Source organism: Apodemus sylvaticus, chromosome 2 (assembly GCF_947179515.1).
Source record: "Apodemus sylvaticus chromosome 2, mApoSyl1.1, whole genome shotgun sequence".
Taxonomy (NCBI): Eukaryota; Metazoa; Chordata; class Mammalia; order Rodentia; family Muridae; genus Apodemus; species Apodemus sylvaticus.
The window spans coordinates 36,456,030-36,475,480 of record NC_067473.1 but is presented as its reverse complement, the minus strand read 5'-3'; positions in this window follow the sequence as shown (position 1 = coordinate 36,475,480).

Genomic DNA, 19,451 nt, shown 5'->3' with positions numbered 1-19,451 from the left:
ATTTCCCCTTCCTAGAGGGAGAGATGCATGTATCCCCTGAAAGCATTGCCTGGTTTTTCTGAGTCTGTGGATTGTAGTATTATTATTCCGTACTTAACAGGTAAGATATATTTATAAGTGAGTACATATCATGTTTATCTTTCTGGAACTCAGTTACCTCACTCAAGATAATTTTTTTCTAATTCCATTCATTTGCCTGAAATTTTCATGATGTAATTTTTTAAACATCTGAGTAATATTCCATTGCATAAAATACCACTTGCTTTTAAAACTCATTCTTTAATTGAGATATCTAGGTTGTTTCTAGATTCTGGCTGTCATGAATAAATATGAAGTGAACTTGGTTGATCAAGTGTCTTTGAATAAAGTTGACGAATCCTTTGGGTCAGAGCCCAAAAGTTGTATAACTGAGTTATATTTGAGGTAGATGAATTTTTTGAGGAAGCACCATGTTGATTTCCATAGTGATTGGAAAAATTTGCACTCTCATCAAAAATGGAAGAGTGTTTCCCTTGCTCCAAATCCTTTCCTGTATAACATGTCACTTGGATTATTGATCTTAGCCATTTAAGAGGTATAAGATAGAATCTCAAAGTACTTTTGATTTTCATTTTCCTGGTGGCTAAAGTGGTTGAACATTTACTTAAATATTTCTTAGCCATTTGAGATTCTGTTACAGAGAATTCCCTGTTTATATCTGAACCCCATTTTTAACCTGTTTATTTGGTTTTTGATGTCTAGTTTCTTCGTATATTTTGGATATTGACCCTCTGTCAGATGTAGAGTTTTTATAGGCTATCATTTTGTCCTATCCACTGTATCCTCTGCCTTATAGAAAAGCATTTCAGTTTAATGAGGTCCATTTATTGATTTTTAACTTTAATGTGCCTGTACTTTGGTGTTTTGTTCAGGAAGTTGTCTTCTGTGCCGATGCATTCAAGGATATACTCCATTTTCTCTTCTGTCAGGTTGAGTATACCTAGTTTTTTGTTGAGGTCTTTGATCCACATGAACTTATGTTTTGTGCGGCAGGATAAATGTGGATTTAGTTGTAGTTTTCTAGATGTAGACATATAGTTAGATCACCACAATGTGTTGAAGATGCTTTTTTTTTCATTGTATCTTTCTGATGTCCTTGTCAAAAAACAATTTTGTCTATGTCTGTGTATTTCTGATTGGATCTTCTATTTAATTCCATTGATCAACATGTGTCAGTTTTTATGTCAATACCATGTGGGTTTTATAGCTATTGCTCTTTAGTACAGCTTGAAATCAGAGATGGTGATACTTTTGGAAGTTCTTTCATTATTGAGGATTATTATGGCTACTCTGAGTTTTGCTTTGGTTTACTTTGCTGTTGTTGCTGTTGATTTTTTTCATATGAAATTGAGTATTGTCCTTTCAGGCTCTGTGAAGAATCATGTTAAAATTTTGATGGGAATTGCATTAAATCTGTAGATTGCTCTTGGTAGGATGGCCAATTTCACTAGGTTGATTCTACATATTCTCCAATAGCTTGTACAAATTTTTTCTTCAATGACATATAATATTACCCAATTAATGCTATTCAATTGATCCTGGCAGTGGTAGCATATTACTGCTACCTGCCCCAATGCTTATATTCCCCATTGAGAGACATACACATACACAGCCTTTATATTTTGATGTCTTAATCAGTTCAATGAGTGGGCCACTTCACTTCCCAACCTCCACATAACTGATCCACTCCCTCTGATATTGCCAAGTTATTACTTACTAAAATCTAGGTTCCATCTTTGTTGCCCTAGGCCCAGTCATGCAGCCCCTCGAGCTGCATTCCCTGGCTACTACATGGGCCACTATGTTCTCTGTGATGTACCTCTCAGTCATGGCATCTTGGTTTTCTTTCTCCGTGCATGGCAGATCTTCTTCTTTCTCCTTCCTCAGTCCCTTGTCATAGAATCCTAAAAGTTAAGCCTCTGTCTCCCTGCCCAGTCATTGGCCAACAGAAACTTTATTTACCAATCAATACCAACTGGGGGCAGGGTTCCTTCAGTACCTTATGCATGGATGTGTGGTTTCTCGTGCATTTTGGGGGGGTCAGATTAACATAATACAAGCAGAATCAGACCATACCCATAACATTTCTCCTTTTTTTCTATTTATAAAGGCTCTTTTCTCTCATATGTGCATTGAACATAATTGTAACAATAATGTGAATCATAAGGTTTGATATTCACTTATAAAATCCAGATCATCATATTTGCAAATTTAGATAAAGTACTCTATCATCTACCCTAATGTAAAGAATTTACAATTCTGTGCCTGAATTTTGTTGTTTTGTAACTTATATTACCATCTGAAAATCATCCTCTGAAGTCTAATAATCTTCCGTAATGCTAAACAACTTAAGTTTGCTTATGAGACCATAACTAGTCTTCAACCGGGTCAGAGATCGAAGGACAAATTAAATATTACTTGAATATGTAAGAAACAACAAAAAAACATAGCTTCAAAACTTAAACAATTTGTAAAGATATCTGGTGCCAGATCAATCACCTATATTCCTTATAACACTGGAGAGTTTTTCTTCAGCCTTCTGGCACAGAACCTTAAGTGAAGTAGGAATTGTGAAGGAATAGCTTACTCTGTCCTGGCAGAGCTAAGCTGTCAACTATCCCATATTGTTTGTCATTTCCTGGACAGTATTTTTTTGTCTGAAAATGAATTAGGGCAATTCTTGCCCATTGCCTATTTTGCCACAGTTTGAACAATTCCATATGGTGTTAATGATGCTCTATATTTTCTTTGAAGTGTGAAGGGGATACTGTCAGGAGCAAACATGTTTCCTACTCAAAAGATCTAATAATGAAATGATTTTAAATTTCAGTTCTGAGGAACTCTGATACTTTTGAAGACTATCTATCTAGCTATCTATCTATAATAAATGTGAACTGTTAAACCTTCACTACTCTTAGTTATTACTATTTGGATAATATTGAAAACACTTTATTACAATTAAATCAGAATTTACATAACCATGAGTTTACTACTTGGACCTTAACTTGCAATACTTAATCATCCTAAACAGATTGTATTAGCAGCCATTAGAAGGACTGGTTTAAGTCTTATATTCTTAAATGAGTTGCATAAGAACAATGGCAACCTAAGAGCAAAAATATTAGTTTCAAATTTCATATCAATATACAAAAATTTACAACAATGAAAACATTAAACCTGTATTGATATACAAATTCTGTACCAATGTAAGAAAATACAGCTTCAATTCTGTATTAAAATGTAAAATTATGGATAGAAGGGCTTTGTTTAAGAATACAATTAGTGGAGCATTCGGCGGCAGCAGCGGCAGCGGCAGCAGTGCAGCAGTGGCTGGTCCAGCTGAAGGGCCATCAGCAGTGGAACCAAGACGACACAGGGTCCAGTTAGGCCCTGCGCCCTCGACCACTGACCTTCGCTGACCAGCCGGGCGGCAAGCACCTGTGGTTCTGCGGAGCCTTTCGCTGCACGGAAGCCACTTCAGAACTCGGCTTCCCGCCAGTCAGGAGAGACTCACCTCCATCTTGATTTCTGATTCCAGAGATCGGACAGACTGAGGTACACAAACATAATCCAACACCGCGGTGGTCTGAGCCGGACGGGCGTTGGCCTGCACCCAGGCCCTGGGCTGTTCGGGTAGCCATCGGGGTGCCAACCCAGCCAGGAGGTTTTTTTGCCCTGGCCGGTGCACGCGTCGCCATTTTGCCTACAGGACCCAGAGTGCTCGGGAGGGCAGAGACTGCTAACAAGCGTAGCCTGAGGCTAACAAAACGTGGGTCTAGGCCCCAAAAGGCACAGGACTGACCCCAAGAACTGGGCGGCTTGGTGGGCCATCTGTGTGTCAACCCGCCCAGGAGGTTGTTAGCACAGCAGACTCTCCCGGTGCTTTCGGGGAGCGCGGACGCGCACGCTGGCCATCCGGGTCACCTGGCAGAACCAATTAACAGTCATAGCCCTAGGGGAACTTTGCTCGGACCTTGGCCTCTCAGGCTTTTGCCTGGACTCAGGGACTGGGCGGCCAGGCTAACCTTGTGTGCGCCAGCCTGGTTGGGGAATCGGCTGCCCAGCAGAGTGAGCGGAACACAGGAGAGGTCACAGCAGCATACACCTTCGGCGCTCCCTGGGGGTGCACACGGGCTCCATCTGGTCCACAGACACAATCTGGGGCAAGGCCTCAGGCGGAAGCCCTCAGCTCAACTCTCTCCGCTTCAGATCAGCCTGGGCACCGCACCACATCTCCAGGTCCCTCAAGAGGCTAGCAGGGGTTTCCGGGCGGCCAGCTGGGAGAGGTCGGTGTGCTCCAGTAAATCCTGCGGGCCCCAGCGGGAGCCTTCAGGTGCCTGCTTCGGGATCTGAACAGCCTGGACAGCAGCACCCTGTCTACAGGCAGTGCAGGGTGTAAGCTGTGCACCAGAGGCCAACGGGAAAGGGGCAGCTTGCACTAGTGAGTCCAGCACTGACAAGACCAAGTAACACCAGTGAGAGCTAGATGGCAAAAGGCAAACGCAGGAACGTCACTAACAGAAATCAAGGCAATATGGCAACATCTAAACCCAATTCTCCTCTACCAGCATGTCCTGGATACCCCATCACACCAGTAAAACAAGATTTGGATTTAAAATCACTGGTCATGATGCTGGTACAGGAACACATGAAGGACATACTTAAAGAAATTCAGGAGAAAATGGATCAAAATTTAGAAGCCCTTGCAAGGGAAACACAAAAATCATTGAAAGAAATCCAGGAGAATACAAAAGCCAACAAGGAGGAAATGCAAAAAACACTTAAAGAAATACAGGAGAACTTTGGTCAACAGGCTGAGGTCATGAAAGACGAAACACAAAAATCTCTTAAAGAAATACAGGAGAACTTTGGTCAACAGGCTGAGGCCATGACAGACGAAACACAAAAATCTCTTAAAGAATTACAGGAAAGCATAAACAAGCAAGTGAAGTAGCTAAGCAAAACCATCCAGGATCTAAAATCAGAAGTAGAAACAACTAAGAAAACTCAAAAGGAGACAACTTTGGAGATAGAAAGCCTTGGGAAGAAATCAGGGGACAGAGATGCAAATATCAACAACAGAATACAAGAAATAGAAGAAAGAATCTCAGATGCTGAAGATTCCATAGAAACCATGGACTCAACAGTTAAAGAAAATGCAAAATGCAAAAAGCTTGTAACCCAAAATATCCAGGAAATCCAGGACACAATGAGAAGACCAAACCTAAGGATTATAGGCATAGATGAGAGTGAAGATTTACAACTTAAAGGGCCAGCAAATATCTTCAATAAAAGTATGGAAGAAAACTTCCCTAACCTAAAGAGAGAGATGCCCATAAATATAGAAGAAGCCTACAGAACTCCAAACAGACTGGACCAGAACAGAAATACTTCCCGTCACATAATAATCAAAACACCAAATGTTCTAAACAAAGAAAGAATATTAAAGGCAGTAAGAGAAAAAGGCCAAGTAACATATAAAGGAAGACCTATCAGAATCACAGCAGACTTTTCACCTGAGACTATGAAGGCTAGAAGGTCCTGGGCAGATCTCATGCAGACTCTAAGAGAACACAAATGCCAACCAAAACTACTATATCCAGCAAAACTCTCAATCACCATAGATGGAGAAACTAAGATATTTCACGACAAAACCAAGTTTACCCAATATCTATCCACAAACCCAGCCCTAAAAAGGATAATAGGAGGACAACACCAATACAAGGAGGGAAACTTCACCCTGGAAAAAGCAAGATAGTAACCTTTCATCAAACCCAAAAGAAGTTAAGCAATCAAATTTAAAAAATAACGTCAAAAATGATAGGAAGTAACAATCACTATTCCTTAATATCTCTTAACATCAATGGACTTAATGCCCCAATAAAAAGGCACAGACTAACTGAGTGGATACCTAAACAGGACCCTACATTTTGCTGCTTACAGGAAACACACCTCAGGGTCAAAGACAAACACTACCTTAGAGTAAAAGGCTGGAAGACAATTTTACAAGCAAATGGTCTCAGGAAACAAGCTGGAGTAGCCATTTTAATATCAGATAAAATTGACTTTCAACCCAAAGTCATCAAAAGAGACTCTGAGGGACACTTCTTGCTGATCAAAGGAAAAATACAACAAGAAGAACTCTCAATCCTGCACATCTATGCTCCAAATGCAAGGGCACCTTCTTTCATAAAAGAAACTTTATTAAAACTCAAAGCACACATTGCACCTAACACAATAATTGTGGGTGACTTCAACACTGCACTTTCCTCAATGGACCGATCAGGAAAACAGAAACTAAACAAGGACACAATGAAACTAATTGAAGCTTTGGACCAATTAGAATTAACAGATATATATAGAACATTCTATCCTAAAACAAAAGAATATACCTTTTTTTCAGCACCTCATGGTACCTTCTCCAAAATCGACCATATAATTGGTCACAAGACAGACCTCAACAAATATAAGATCGAACTAATTCCATGCCTCCTATCTGATCACTATGGAGTAAAAGTGGTCTTCAATAGCAACAGAAACAATAGAAAACCCACATACACGTGGAAATTGAACAATACTCTACTCAATGATACCTTGGTCAAGGAAGAAATAAAGAAAGAAATTGAAGACTTTTTAGAACACAATGAAAATGAAAACACAACATACCCAAATCTATGGGACACAATGAAAGCAGTGCTAAGAGGAAAACTCATAGCCCTGAGTGCCTCCAAAAAGAAAATGGAGAGAGCATACATTACCAGCTTAATGACACACCTGAAAGCCCTAGAACAAAAAGAAGCTATTTCACCCAGGAGGAGTAGAAGGCAGGAAATCTTCAAACTCAGGGCCGAAATCAATCAAGTAGAAACAAAGAGAACCATACAAAAAATCAACAAAACCAGGAGCTGGTTCTTTGAGAAAATCAACAAGATAGATAAACCCTTAGCCAGACTGACCAAAGGGCACAGACAAAGTATCCAAATTAACAAACTTAGAAATGAAAAGGGAGATATAACAACGGAAACTGAGGAAATCCAAAAAATCATCAGATCCTACTACAAGAGCCTGTACTCAACACAACTGGAGAATCTGGAGGAAATGGACAATTTCCTTGACAGATACCAAATACCAAAATTAAATCAGGACCAACTAGACCATCTAAACAGTCCCATAAAGCCTAAAGAAATAGAAGGAGTCATAGAAAGTCTTCCAACCAAAAAAATCACAGGACCAGATGGCTTCAGTGCAGAATTCTATCAGACCTTCAAAGAAGAGTTAACACCAATACTCTTCAAACTATTCCACAAAATAGAAACAGAAGGAACACTACCCAATTCCTTCTACGAAGCCACAATTACGCTGATACCAAAGCCACACAAAGATCCAACAAAGAAAGAGAACTTCAGACCAATTTCCCTTATGAACATCGATGGAAAAATACTCAATAAAATTCTTGCCAACCGAAACCAAGGACACATCAAAATGATCATCCACCATGATCAAGTAGGCTTTATCCCGGGAATGCAGGGTTGGTTCAATATACGGAAATCCATCAATACAATCCACTACATAAACAAACTCAAAGAACAAAACCACATGGTCATTTCATTGGATGCTGTAAAAGCATTTGACAAAATTCAGCATCCTTTCATGCTTAAAGTCTTGGAGAGAACAGGAACTCAAGGCCCATACCTAAACATAGTAAAAGCAATATACAGCAAACCGGTAGCCAGCATCAAACTAAATGGAGAGAAACTTGAAGCAATCCCACTGAAATCAGGGACCAGACAAGGCTGCTCCCTTTCTCCTTATCTTTTCAATATTGTACTTGAGGTACTAGCTCGGGGTATTCGACAACATAAGGAGGTCAAAGGGATACAAATTGGAAAGGAGGAAGTCAAACTATCATTATTTGCAGACGACATGATAGTCTACCTAAGTGACCCAAAAAACTCCACTAGAGAGCTCCTACAGCTGATAAACAACTTCAGCAAAGTGGCAGGTTCTAAAATCAACTCAAGTAAATCAGTGGCCTTCCTATACTCAAAGGATAAGCAGGCTAAGAAAGAAATTAGGGAAATGACCCCCTTCACAATAGCCACAAACAATATAAAGTATCTTGGGGTGACTCTTACCAAACATGTGAAAGATCTGTATGACAAGAACTTCAAGACTCTGAAGAAGGAAATGGAAGAAGACCTCAAAAAATGGGAAAACCTCCCATGCTCATGGATCGGTAGAATCAATATAGTTAAAATGGCCATTTTGCGAAAAGCAACATACAGATTCAATGCAATACCCATCAAAATCCCAACTCAATTCTTCACAGAGTTAGAAAGAGCAATTATCAAATTCATCTGGAACAACAAAAAACCCAGGATAGCTAAAACTATTCTCAGCAACAAAAGAAAATCTGGGGGAATCAGTATCCCTGACCTCAAGCAATACTACAGAGCAATAGTGTGAAAAACTGCATGGTATTGGTACAGTGACAGGCAGGAGGATCAATGGAACAGGATTGAAGATCCAGAAATGAACCCACACACCTATGGCCACTTGATCCTCGACAAAGAGGCTGAAAACATCCAATGGAAAAAAGATAGCCTTTTCAACAAATGGTGCTGGTTCAACTGGAGGTCAGCATGCAGAAGAATGCGAATTGATCCAACCTTGTCTCCTTGTACTAAGCTCAACTCCAAATGGATCAAGGACCTCCACATAAAGCCAGACACTCTGAAGCTAATAGAAAAGAAACTGGGGAAGACCCTTGAGGACATCGGTACAGGGAGAAAGTTTCTGAACAAAACACCAATAGCGTATGCTCTAATAGCAAGAATTGACAAATGGGACCTCATAAGGTTACAGAGTTTCTATAAGGCAAAGGACACCATTAAGAGGACAGATCGGCAACCAACAAATTGGGAAAAGATCTTCACCAATCCTACATCAGATAGAGGGCTAATATCCAATATATATAAAGAACTCAAGAAGTTAGACTCCAGAAAACCAAACAACCCTATTAAAAAATGGGGTACAGAGTTAAACAAAGAATTCTCACCTGAAGAACTTCGGATGGTGGAGAAGGATCTTAAAAAATGCTCAACTTCATTAGTCATTAGGGAAATGCAAATCAAAACAACACTAAGATTTCGTCTTACACCAGTCAGAATGGCTAAGATTAAAAATTCAGGAGACAGCAGGTGTTGGAGAGGGTGTGGAGAAAGAGGAACACTCCTCCACTGCTGGTGGGGTTGCAAATTGATACAACCACTCTGGAAATCAGTCTGGCGGTTCCCCGAAAACTGGGCACCTCACTTCCAGAAGATCCTGCTATACCACTCCTGGGCATATACCCAGAGGATTCCCCACTATGTAATAAGGATACATGCTCTACTATGTTCATAGCAGTCCTATTTATAATTGCCAGATGCTGGAAAGAACCCAGGTATCCCTCAACAGAAGAGTGGATGCAAAAAATGTGGTATACCTACACAATGGAGTACTATTCAGCCATTAGAAACAACGAATTCATGAAATTCTTAGGCAAATGGATGGAGCTAGAGAACATTATACTAAGTGAGGTAACCCAGACTCAAAAGGTGAATCATGATATGCACTCACTAATAAGTGGTTATTAACCTAGAAAACTGGAATACCCAAAACATAAGCCACACATCAAATGAGATACAAGAAGAAAGGAGGAGCGGTCCCTGGTTCTGGAAAGACTCAGTGAAACAGTATTCGGCAAAACCAGAACGGGGAACTGGGAAGGGGTGGGAGGGAGGACAGGGGAAGAGAAGGGGGCTTACGGGACTTTCAGGGAGTGGGGGGCTAGAAAAGGGGAAATCATTTGAAATGTAAATAAATTATATCGAATAAAAAAAATTTAAAAAAAAGAATACAATTAGTAATCCATTTCCATATCTAATTTCTTACATTAGTCCTTTATCCCCTATTATTTTTCAATGACCCTTCCTTTACCTAAGAAAGAAAGCATAGGAAAGATAAAAAGAAAAACAGAAATCCACAAGTCGATGCTCTCTAGTTTCCTCCTTGTCTAAAATTATGACCATTTCTAAATTATCCCTTAAAATGACAACCTATCCATAATTTATAAAATAACAATGACCAGATACCTTAAACCAAGGAATAGGGATGAAAATTCTCCATGCCTTCTTCGTGCTGAATAGGGGTATTGAATGTGTGTGTGTGTGTGTGTGTATGTGTGTGTGTATGTTTGTGTGTGTGTGTGTATAAGCATATATATATACATAAAGGTTGAAGATGGATAGGAAAATTGGAAAATTTGGTTAGTCTTAGGAAACCAAGCTTTAGCATTTGTTGTCCAGTCTCTGTATGCTTAGAAATTTCAGAGCTTGACTGAACTTCAGTCTGGATCTCTCTGAAAGGCTGGATGAACTGAGTTCATTGGGAAATGGTAGCTATTCCTGTAGTTGTTCTGGAAGCAAGTCTCTGGAAAGAGCATCAAGTGAGGCACAATCAGGCAGGGAGATGGAGTAGAAGGTCTTTTCAGCATCCAGCATCCCTGAGGATGAAACTCGCTAGAGCTGGATCTTGGTGTTTCATTCTGCAGTATGAGAATCTCATAACTCAATTTTTAGTTCTATAAAAATAATTGTATAACTTGTACAATGTACACAGATCAGTTAAGGATAGATATTTGTTCCTTGTTTGAGCAGGTGAGAGACAACTTTTTTTAAAAGAGTTAATTTAATCAATAACCAATTGTAATAAATTTTCATTAATCCCACATGAATGATGGAATGATAAATCTTAAGGATTCCATAACCAACAAGATTTATTGCCTAATCATAGCTAAAATTTTGGCTAGAGGCATTTTTATGTCTATGCCAGTTTCAGGGCTGTTCCCACGTGGAGGGTCAACAAATCATGTTACTTGTCCTGTTTGATATTCCTGTTTATTATTTTTTTCCTGTGTTTAGCGCAGGGCAGTGCATTCTTGCTACCCACACCAATGCTTTATATTCCCAAATAATAAACACACACACACACACACACACACACACACACACACACACACACAGCCTTTAGATTTTGATATGGCTAAAACAGCTCAATGGATCTCCTTCTCCCCGCATAGCAGGTGTCTCTCTCCTTCCTCCTTCTTTGCTCCCTTGCCCAGGTATCCTAAAAGTCCTGCCTCCTTCTCCCTGCCCATTAGCTGCTGGAAAATTTACTTACCTATCAAAAACAACTGAAGGCATGGTTCCCTCAGTGTCTTATGTGTGGGTGTGTGGATTCTTGTGTGATTTTGGGGACCATATTAACATAATACAAGCAGCATTTTCAATAAGGATTTTGGTTCTCTGGAGTCTGCCTACTTGAGTAATTTGTATATATTGGATATTAGCCCTCTAGCAGATATAAGATTAGTAATGATCTTTTCCCAATCTGTTGGTTGCATTTGTGTCCTATTGACAGTGACCTTCACCTTACAGAGGTTTTTAGTTTTATGAGGTTCCATTTGTGAATTGTTGATCTTAGAGTCTGGACCATTGGTGTTCTGTTCTGTAAAATTTCCCGTGCCCATGTGTTCAAGCGTCTCCCTCACTTTCTCTTCTATTAGTTCCAGTGTATTTGGTTTTAAGTGAAGGTCCTTTATCCACTTGGACTTGAGGATATGTCCTTTGTAGAAGGACATAAAAATGGATCAGTGTACATTCTTCTACATGTTGACCAGCTGTTAAATCAGCACCATTTGTTAAATATGCTGTCTTTTTTACCCACTGTATGGTTTTAGCTTCTTTGTCAAAGATCAAGTAAGCATGGGTATATGGATTCATTTCTGCATCTCCAATTCTATTCCATTGCTCTACCTGTCTGTCTCTGTACCAATACCATGCAATTTTTATAACTATATAGGGATGGTGATTCCCCCAGAAGTTCTCTTATTGTTGAAAATAGTTTTTACTATCCTTGTTTTTTTTTTTTTTGTTGTTGTTGTTGTTTATAATGAATTCATGAATTGCTCTCTATCTCTGTGAAGAACTGAGTTCAAATTTTGATGGGGGTTGCTTTTGGTAAGATGGCCATTTTTAGTGTATTCATCCTGCTGATCCAATGTGGTAGATGTTTCCATCTTTGAGGTCTTCATTTCTTTCTTCAGATACTTAAGGTTCTTGACATTCAGATCTTTCACTTGCTTGGTTAGGGTCACACCAAGGTATTTCATATGATTTGTGACTATTGTGAAGGGTGTTGCTCCCCTAATTTCTTTCTCAATCCATTTATCCTTTGAATAGAGGAAGGCTACTGATTTGTTAGAGTTAATTTTATATCCAGCCACTTTGCTGAACTTGTTTATTATCTTAAGGAATTCTCTGGTGGAACTTTTGAAGTCACTTAAATATATATTATTATATCATCTGCAAATAGTGATATTTTGATTTCTACCTTTCCAATTTGTATTCTGTGGAACTCCATTTGCTGTCTAATTGATCTAGCTAGAACTTTGAGTACTATAATGAATAGACTGGAAGACAATGAGCAGCCTTGTCTAGTCCCTGATTTTAGTGGGATTGCTTCAAGTTTCTCTCCATTTAGTTTGATGTTGGCTACTGGTTTGCTGTATATTGCTATTACTGTGTTTAGTTAAGGGCATTGAATTCCTGTTCTTTCCTCGACTTTTTCTATGAAGGGATGTTGAATTTTGTCAAATGCTTTCTGAGGAAGTAATGAGATTTTCATGTGTTTTTTTCCCTTGAATTTGTTTATGTAGCAGATTGATTACATTGATGGATTTCTGAAAATTGGACTATCCCTGCATCCTTGGGATGAAACCTACTTGATCATGACGAATGATCATTTTGATGTATTCTTGGATTAGGTTTGCAAAAATTTTAATGAGTATTTTTGCATCAATTTTCATAAGGGAAATTGTTCTAAAATTCTCTTTCTTTGTTGGATCTTTGTATACTTTAGGTAGAAGCATAATAGTGATATCATAGAATGAATTGGGTAGTGTTACTTCTATTTCTATTTTGTGTTATATTAGGTATTAGGTCTTTTTGGAGTTCTGATAGATTTCTTCACTAAAACCATTCAGTTTTGGTCTTTTTAAATTTTTTTTAAATTTTTTTATTTTTTATTTTTTTGGTTGGGAGACTTTTAATGACTGCTTCTATTTCTTTATGGATTATGGGACTGTTTAGATGGCTTATCTGACCTTAATTTAATTTTGGTACCTGGTATTTGGTACCTGGTATAGAAAAATTATCCATTTCATCTGGATTTTCCAGTTTTGTTGAGTGTAGGTTTTTGTAGTAGGATCTGATGATTTTTTTCTAATTTCTTCAGTTTCTGTTCTTATATCTCCCATTTCATTTCTGATTTTGTTAATTTGGATTCTGTCTCTGTGCCCTCTGGTTAGTCTGGCTACAGGTTTATCTATCTTGTTGGCTTTCCCAAAGAACCAGCTCCTGGTTGTAATGATTCTTTGTATAGTTCTCTTTATTTCTTTATTACTTGGTTGATTTCACCCACCGCTGAGTTTGATTATTTCCCCAGTCTACTTCTCTTGGGGGTATTTGCTTCTTTTTGTTCTAGAGCTTTCAGATGTGCTGTTAAGTTGCCAGTGTATGCTCTTTCCAATTTCTTTATGGAGACACTCAGAGCTATGAGTTTTGCTCTTAGCAGTGCTTTCATTGTGTCCCCTATATTTGGGCATGTTGTGCCTTCATTTTCGATTAATTCTAAAAGTCTTTTTGAAATCTCTCCAGTATTTTGTTTTAATATGAGGGCATTTAGTGTTATGAATGCTTTTAGCACTGTTTTCATTGTGTCCCATAAATTGGGTATATTGTACATTCATTTTCACTGAAATCTAAAAATAATTTAAAAGTTTTTATTGTCTTGATTCATTTTTCATTGAGTAGGTTGTTGTTCCATTTTCATGTTTGTAGGTTTTCTGTTATTTCTGTTCTGTTGACATCTGGCTTTAATTCATTTTCATCTGATTAATTTTTGTGGTTAATTTTTTGAGAAAGCTTCATGAGGTGATGAGAAATGCTGTATAATGTTTTGTGTTTGGGATAAATATTCTGTAGATATGTAAAGTCCATTTTGTTTATAATATCTGTTAGCTCCTATATTTCTCTGTTTAGGTTTTGTTTGGATGATCTGTCTATTGGTGAAATTAGAGTATTAAATTCTCCTACTATAAATGTGTGTCTTAAAATTTAACAATGCTTCTTTTAAAAATATAGGTTCTCTTGTGGTTGGAGATAGGCATTAAGAATTAAAGGTTATCTTGGTATGTTTTGTTTTCTCTTGTTGTTGTTGTCGGTGGTGGTGTATTTGTTTTTTCATATGAGTATATACTGTCCTTCCCTATGTCTTTTCACTGGTTTTAGTTTGAATTATATTTTGTAAATGGCCAACCAGCTTGTTTGTTAGGTTCATTCGCTTGGAAAATCTTTGCTAATCATTTACTATGAGGTAATATCTATTTTTGATGTTGAAGCGTATTTCTTATATGAAGGATTGATGCTGTTTTAACATCCATTCTGCTAGTCTGTGTCTGTTTATTTGGGGAATTGAACCCATTGGTATTAAGAAATTTTAATGATCAACACTTGCAATTTTCTGGTTTTTTTGTTTTTGTTTTTGGGGGGAGGTCATGAGTGTTTTGGTGTTATTTTTGGTGATGGTGGTTGTAGTTGTCATGGTGGTGATGGTCATGGTAGTAGTGGTATGTGAGTATGTATGTGGATGACCCTTCCTTTTGTTTTGCTGGTGTAAGATTATGTATTTGCTGTGTTTTCATGGGTTAAACTCTAGGGTTAGAGTTTTATTTCTGTTATCTTCTATTAGCTGGATTTATAGTAGATACTGTTTAAATTTGCCTTTATCATGGGATATCTTATTATCTCCATCAATGATGACTGATAGGTTTTCTGGGTACAGCAGTCTGGACTGATATCTCTAGTCTCTTGGAGTCTGCAGGACACCTGTATAGGCCCTTCTTTGCTTTTAGTTTCTTGTGGGGGTGTTTAGATGTTATAAGAGCAGCCATGTTGCTAGTTTAAAGTTTCTCTATAATGTTTCAAATATCTGAAGGAGATAACCAATCTAAATAATAGTCAGAATTCTTCCTAGTGCCTAGGTATATAGAAAAGAAAGTGTAACAATGAAGTTTCCACAATAGATAGATTGCAACTTTTAATTGTGTTTTACTCTATTTTTAAACATTTATTTCTTAAATTCCTATACAACTTTTTTATTAATGTTTTTAAAAAATTCTGTGGTGGTTTAAATATACTTGTCCCAAGAAGTGGCACTTTTATGAGGTGTGGCCTTGTTGGAGTAGGTATGCCCTTGTTGGAGGAAATGTGTCATTGTGGGCCTTCAGACCTTGTCCTAGCTTCCTGGAAACCAGACTTCTACTAATGGCCTTCAGGTAAAGAGGTAGAGCTCTCAGTTTCGCCTGCACCATGCCTGCCTGGGTACTGGCATACTTCTACCTTGATGATGATGAAAGACTGAAATTCTGAGCCTGTAAGCCAGGCCCAATTAAATGTTGTCTTTATAATTGCTTCCTTGGTCATGGTGTCTGTTCACAGAAATAAAACTCTAAGTTAGAGTTCTTCTAACTAAGATAGAAGTTGGGACAGATACAAGGTATTTCTGTGATAGGCCTGACCATGCTTTTGTTTGAAAGAATGTGGATTTCGGTGCTTTGGATTTGGAAAGCAGTGGCATGTGTTAAGTATGGCTTAATGGGCTATCCTAGTAGGAAATTGCTGAGAGTGATTTGAATTGTGCTGACCTGTCCCAAATGGTATAAGTGGAGAAGAACTTTAGTATGTGTCTTAGAGACTGTGGTGGTATTTTGGTGAAAAATGTGGCTGTTTTTTCCCTTGTCTCAAGGGTCTACCTGAGGCTAAGGTAAAGAGATTTATATTAATTGCACTGACAAAGGAAGTCTCAAAAAAGCCCAGCAGAGACTTTGTTCTCTGGTTAAGCCACATGAAGAGCATTATGAAGGGCATTTTTAATAAGTGTAACAAGTTTAGAAAGGAAAAATACAAATGTATGGTTCAAAGTGTAAAAGAGCACCAGGAAGTTCAGTGGAGCTAAATCCTGTGTTCAAAGGGATAAACAGATTAAGGGAGTGGTCTCTTTGGGGGCAAGATCCCACCCAGACAAATTTAGATTCAGGCATTTTAGTACAAGCCTTTAATCTCAGGAAATAGAGGTAAGCAGATCTCTAAATTCAAAGTCAATCTACAGAGCAAGTTTCAGGACAGTCAAGCTTAAGCAATGAAGGTAACCACTGGAAAACAGAAAGTTGATGGTAATATAACAAGGGAGTCATGTTCCAGCCCCAGAAAGCAGTACAACTCTGCAGGGCAACTTTGGACATTTGGTTTTGGCTTTATGTTCAAGAGGAGAAGGAGACTACAGGGACAATTGCTGCTCGTTAACTGGAGCTAAGCAATTAGCTGTGATTAAGGAAGAGTCCAGTATCACTAAGGTAAAATTTCCTGGATGTGTTTTCTGAGAGCATAAAGAAGCTGTATTCCAGAAATAGCCAATGTTGTACCTCATGCTGTAGCTCAACATGGTACTGTTTAAGAGTCAGCTAGGTGGTGCTGGTTTTGAACTCATGAAGGGGTCATGAAGAGCAATTGAGGCTTAGCACTATGAGAGGATCATTGGTGAAGGTACAATCACAGATCCAGTTGATGGCCCAGGACTGAAGTGGTCATGCAAAAATAGCTGAGGCTGGGCATCCTGAAGAGAGCCTATGAGATCCTATTGTCATGGGAACAAGAAGCTGTGATGTTTAAGTTGACTTGGAGATCCTAAGATTTTAAAGATGACAGAGCTGTAGGATACCCTCCAAGAAACTAGTAAGAGGAAGTGGAAGCATCCCAAGAAAATAAAAAGGTTGGAATAGTCAACAAAGATGAAAAAGGAGCTGGAGATCTGAAGGTTCGACAACAGACATGGAGATGCAGAGTTTGAAGTTTTCCCAGCTGGTTTCCTGTCTTGCTTTGGAGAGACCAGTTAAGTGATTAGATGAATCTCAGAAGAGTCTTTGAACTTTGGGCTTTTAACATTGTTGAAATTGCTAGGATTCTATTTAAGCTCCACCCCACAGTTACGTGGCAATAGCCAGGTAGGTCTGGCCCATTATAAAAGGGGCATCTTGTCCCTCTGCTCTCTCTTGCCTCTTACTTTCTTAGCTTCTCTCTTGCACTTTTGGGCTCTTCCCTTATCCCCTCCCTTACCCCCTTTCTCCATCTGGTCATGGCCAGCCTCTACTTCTCTACTCTCTCCCTCTCTCTGCATTTCTCTCCATCTCCATGCCCTAAATAAACTCAATTCTAAACTATATCATCCTGTGTCTGGTTCTTCAGGGGGAAGGGGGTGCCTCAGCAGCCCCATGCCACTGAGGTACCCCCTTCTCCCACACTGCCATAGAACATATTCTTATGCCTTTTTCTCTTTTTATGATTATAACAGAGACTACTACCAACTATGGAAACTTTGCAGTTGGATGAAGTGTATTTTGCATTGTGCTATGGCATGATATAGCCCCCACAGACTCCTGTATTTTACCAAGACTGTGAAGGCCAGGGAGTGGAATGTAGTGATTTGAATATGCTGGACCTAGGAAATGGCCCTATTACATGGTATGGCCTGGTTGGAGAAGGTGTGGCCTTATTGGAGGAAGTATGTCATTGTGGGTGAGCACTTTAAAACCCACCTATGAGCCACACCGAAGCCAATCTTCTCCTAGTGTCCTTCAGATAAATAGGTAGAACTCTCAGTTCCTCCTGTACCATGCCTGCCTGGATGCTGGCATGCTTCCACATTGATGATAATGGACTAAACCTCTGAACCTGTAGCCAGTCCCAATTAAATTTCACCCGTATAAGCATTGCTTTGGTCATGGAGTCTGGCCCCACCAGTAGAACCCTAAGATAAATGCATTTAACTTTTTAAATATTTTCCCATACAAGACAAATATCGAGATGTTCTGGGAACTATTGAATCTCAGTCAGTGGTTTCTATCTCACCTTTGATCATTCAGTTCCCAGATAAAAGACACAAAACTTATATATTTATAATAAGCCTTAATCAGCTCTAGAGCTGGGCAGGTATCTACCTCCTAAACTATTAGTATGTACTTCCCTGTCAATAATCCCTAAATATGACTTGTCACATTGTGCATGGGCTGTTCTTATTTGACTGACCGGCTCTCATGGCCTGTATTCACAATTCCTTACCCCCATGGCCTCTTCCTCTCTCTCTCTACATTCTCACTTCTTCTTGTGGTCCTGCCTTAGACACCAAGGCACTGAACTGAAACACCTGCCTATCCCTTTTCTACCCAAGTACAGGCTATAGGCATCTTTATTTAATCAATAACTTAAAAATCAAAGAACAGGGTTTGCACAACAAAAGCTGGTAAATTTGCAGATTCCTTTGTCCCTGGGGCAACAAGACCTTGGGACATTATTTAGCATTTTGCAGACCAGTACTTAGCATTACAATACATAGCAATTGACCAAACCTAGGCATGGACTTGTTATGGCTCTATTCATTACCCACCCCACCCCCCTTCCCTTTTCTTGAAACCAATGTTCTTCCTAATTATTAATTGCCATTCATTCACACAGTACAATTCATTTATTTAGATTGACCAGCATACTTAGCACTTTCTTAATATTCTTGTATTGCAACATTTCTTTTATTTATTCTAAAACTTAAGCTTCCAAAGTATCTGTACCCTGGATCTTCCAGATCATGTCCTTAATGCCTTTGTTCTGCTGATACTGTCTCTTCATGTTATTTCATTGTCATGACTTTCTCACTGTCTGTGAGGTAAGAACTGTACAGATTCAGTGTTTCTCAGGAAGCACACCCATCAGCAAACTCCCTCTCCAGTTTCAGCCTAGTTTTGTGAAACTAACTATCAGCAATGCAGAGATCAGCTTAATCGTCAGAGCTCACAGTCGTACTCTGGACTTAAGCACCCTTTTCCTCATTGAGAATAGAGATGCACACCTCTCCAGCTAAGCTCCTGTTCCTTATCTTTCATTCCCAGTCCTAGTGTGGTCCTTTTGTAAAGATTGCCAGTAAAGTGCATGTAGAATAAAATCTCTAGTTTAATACTCAGAATTACTCATTCATCTGGTTCAGCTTCTTCCGGGGGGGGGGAAGAAAAATGATTTGCTTTTTCTAATCACAATGTCTGATTCAAAATGTAACAATATGGAAAATATACATATATACTTTCCAATCTTTTTATACTTCATTGGATACTTTTGTAGTACAGTGATAGAATGGTGGAAAGAGCAGCTACTTACTCTTCCACTTTCTGTAGGTACCACTACTATAAGACTTCATGAGCTATCAAG